Below are 3,897 nucleotides of genomic sequence, written 5' to 3'. Positions count from 1 at the left end.
TTTTTTTTTTTTGGGGGGGGGGGGGCTGTATATCCTCTGCTCTGGTCATCTCTATCTGTTCACATGAAAATTAAAAAAAAATAACATTAATTTTTGGTCACTGTGGATAAAAAATCATTTAAAAATTGTTTCAAAAACTTAAAACTGGAATCTTAAAATTTTGTTATAAAACATATACATTTTCAACCTATAAACATTATTATCTCCCTTTATGCATTGTTGTGGCAATCATGTCTTAATTAAGTCACCATGAATCCATGCAACTTAATACACACTACATGTACCTGTGTGGTCTCCTTGCTAGAGGATCTGTAATCCTGAGAATCTTCATTAGGAAAATCTTGCAAGGGCTGCAATGATCAATTTAAAATTATTTTTTTAATTTGAAAGTTTGGGTTAAAATCCTGAACATCATATATATATTACATGTACCTTATATTTACATGTTATCCTGAAAGTTTTCTGAATCAAGAGGAATCATTGATAAAGGAGTGGATTTAATGTTGTCATCAAGCATTTTTTTTTCAATTTACATATAAAGCTTTTCTGCAGTTTGGACAAATCACCAGATATGTAGAGACTAAGAGTAGAAATGAATTTGACAAAAAATAATTTCTAAAGTGGAAAATAAATTGTATTAATATAATCATAAATTAATTGTAATAAAAACATACATGTTTTATGGATACTAACGTAATGTGGTATAATTTATTTTGTTCTTTAATGCGACTATTTTTAATTTGTACAATATGTCCTTGACATGTAAAGTACACAGCATCAGACTGATCTCATCTGTACAGATCAATATTGTCAAACTAAAACTATTCATATTTAAAATGTGTGCAAGATTGATATGCCTGCAATATATAGCTGAAAAACAGTGATCAGTAAAATAAAATTATGAGACAGAAAGCTGCATCTTGGAAAGTACAAATGGAGTTGCCATATTCTAACACCCTTAGATAGATTTCTTTTCCTACTTTACAATACATCACCTTGCAGAGCAAATAAATTCATTGTATCAAGGTCCTAAAAATGATTTCACAATAGTATGACAAAGTATATGTACTTAGATCTTAGAGAACACTATTAGCATTTGTAAATCTGTGTGTACTTTCATAATTTTACACTTACACTTTTTTAATCAATTATTTAAAATATTCTACAGTCCTGATATTGCATAAAATTTCAAAAAATCTAACACACTATTCAGTTATCATTGTCAGAAGTCAAAGGTTTAATATTTCCGAGGTATGATTTCTATAAATCGTGTTTGTAAAAATAGATTGGACATAAGCATATTATAATTTGGAAAAATAAATTCATACAAACAATTTTCTTCAAATATACTGAATTTTATAGAAAATAAAATACCAGTACCCAAAACATATATTGCACAGTAGTATTTGATTCAATGTCAAGTACATGTAATATGTGCAACTGTGCATCCAAGTTTTCATGGTTTTGTTTGTTTTTTTGTCTTATATTTCATTATACAGTCAGTTACCTAATCCGAGATTCCTCTGACTCTAACCCCTGCTTTTATATTGTAGCTTGTGCGCACAAGTCACAATATAAAAGCGGGGGTTAGAGTCAGAGGAATCTCGAGTATCAGTTACCATGCAGGTACACACAGGTACATGTGATACCTGAATAGAATTATGAATAAAAAAATACTTACACATTGTAATTGGGATCGGTCAGGGACTACCACCACTGCATTTATCTCTCAATCTCTATTTCAAGGACATCTTGAAGGGAACAGCTAAAATCCTCTCGGCCTTCGCCCCCATACCACCCTGATTTCCTCATATTTTCTTTTCTACGAGTAGCTATACGTGTAATACTCATCATGTCCAGATCAACCCTTTGGCTTTTCTTAAAGATTATCCCAACTATGTCAACTGTTTTTCATCAAATTCTGAGTCTCTTGAGGTAGAATTTTCCTGAACAAGATGTTTCAAAACAAGAAGAAAAACTGCAGATTTCATTGTCTGCCATCTTGTTTACAATTTACACATTTTGTATTCTTCAATGCCGAAGAGCTCCAACAAGGGAAATAACTCGGATAGAGAAAAAGCACATTTAGACCAACTTTAAAGTGTAATAAAACGTTTATTTTTCATTTACCCATAAATGTTTTAAATGATATTTGCAAAATAGCATTTCTTGAATCTAAATCTCCCTACTAGAATTTTCACATCACTTGTCAAAGTCTTTAAATATTAAGTCTAACAAGGGAGGTAACGAGGACTAATTATTCACTTTTTGGGCATCAGAAAATTAGAAATTGTAAAATTTTTGTGACCTTGGCTATTTTTTACATAGTTTTGATTGTCATGAAGGATATAAAAAAATATGAACATAAACAGCTTTGTCTAGTAAATATTTTTTTGATATTATTGATAAATAGCAAAATCCACTATAATTTACACCTTCTAGTCCCGTTTCCATGGCAACCGGATAAACTACCATGCTTTCTTTCATATAGTCAATCTTTTCATTCATTGAAGTTTCAGTAAGAAAAAAATTAGCTGAATCGAAGACATCGCGTGGCCACGTCATTTTGATATTTACGTAGAATTGGTATTAATACTTCTTATCTCAAAATTAAGAATTTTCGTACACGTATATTGCGTTACAATATATTTTTTTATGTCTATCAAAGATTAATCAATACTCGTTCAAGCTCAAGGTTAATAGGTCAAATATGTTGGTATAAAAAATTAATAAGGTCTTGCAATATGTGAAATCTGAAGGAACTTGTACCAATCATTCGATGGTCAGGATTAAATTTTTTGTGGACAAGCAGATTAACAAATATAAATACGGACAGTCCAAAAACTATATGCTTCCAAATCTTCGATAACGGTGCATAAAATAACACGTCTTCCGTTCAATAATCCGTCTGTGCAAGTCTCCATTGGGTATTTATACAGAAAACAATGACGACAGGACAAGTAACAAACCATAATCCGTATGTCTGTCTGATTCTGACCGATGATCATTAACCACAAAGTTTGCATTAATATAAATATCCATAAATAAAGAGTGACCAAAATACTCTGGAAGCCTGTTTTATTACAGGTATATATACTTAATTAATTCTGATTCTATGATTTGGGAATGCATATATTGTTGCCCTGTCTATCCGTCTGTTTGTTCGTCTGAGAATTTTGTCAGCAAAAACTTAATCGTTACCGATGACTTTTGATTGGTATCCCCGGTGTTTTGTTGAGAGTAAATATTATAATATTAGAATTTAACTCATTTTAATAAAAGAGAAAATCGTTTATTTACACTCAGTCATTGTCAATCACAGGTGGGATGGGGTTATGTGGGATGTGGTGTGTGTGTGTTGTTGAAGTGAGCAGTATATAGCATCAATCTAATTAAAATCAGGCTTCTTAGATCCGCGCCGTATTCACTCTGCGTAAGAAGAGTGAATACGGCGCGGATTTAAGAAACCTGATTTTAATTAAATTGTACATACATGTAGCATGTCTGTCTGTCTCGCATGTATGCATAAGTATGCGCATGTAATAGATCTAGGATCTAATTTCATGTACATGTATAACAATAACATATGTGATCCGATCATCAGTCCATGAACATATGCAAATCTAACCCAAATCTGGTCAATGGAGGAATCTGAATTTATGAGTACTAGAAAGACATGTCCATAGTTCGTTATTGAGTGTGCTATTTTTGCCTGATTTGTCAAGTGGTGAATCCTAAAGTCAGGTGACATTCGGCACATAAATCCCCAAAATAACACGTCAATGTCCTGCAACTGAATAATGCTCTCTGTACATGATCTTCACATGCATTGTAACAGCAAAATTTAACGTGCAATTATTTCCATTTTTTTTTTTACAAGAAAGAGAATTCAGACGG

At 31.8% G+C, this 3,897-nt stretch overlaps 1 long non-coding RNA gene across 1 annotated transcript; it reads right to left on the bottom strand.

Annotated features, from left to right (window-relative positions):
- On the bottom strand, positions 1-1,710 carry LOC134253843 (uncharacterized). Its single transcript, XR_009989177.1, has 3 exons — positions 1,682-1,710; positions 285-350; positions 1-55 (listed from the first exon to the last, which is right to left on the bottom strand). It is a non-coding gene; the product is annotated as an uncharacterized LOC134253843 (long non-coding RNA).
- Between the last annotated feature and the right edge of the window lie 2,187 nt (positions 1,711-3,897).

Source organism: Saccostrea cucullata, unplaced genomic scaffold (genome assembly GCF_032062105.1).
Source record: "Saccostrea cucullata isolate Sc308-1 unplaced genomic scaffold, CSIRO_AGI_Scuc_v1 ctg1415, whole genome shotgun sequence".
Classification (NCBI taxonomy): Eukaryota; Metazoa; Mollusca; class Bivalvia; order Ostreida; family Ostreidae; genus Saccostrea; species Saccostrea cuccullata.
The sequence above is the reverse complement of the archived record's forward strand: the minus strand, read 5'-3'. Positions and strand labels throughout refer to the sequence as shown.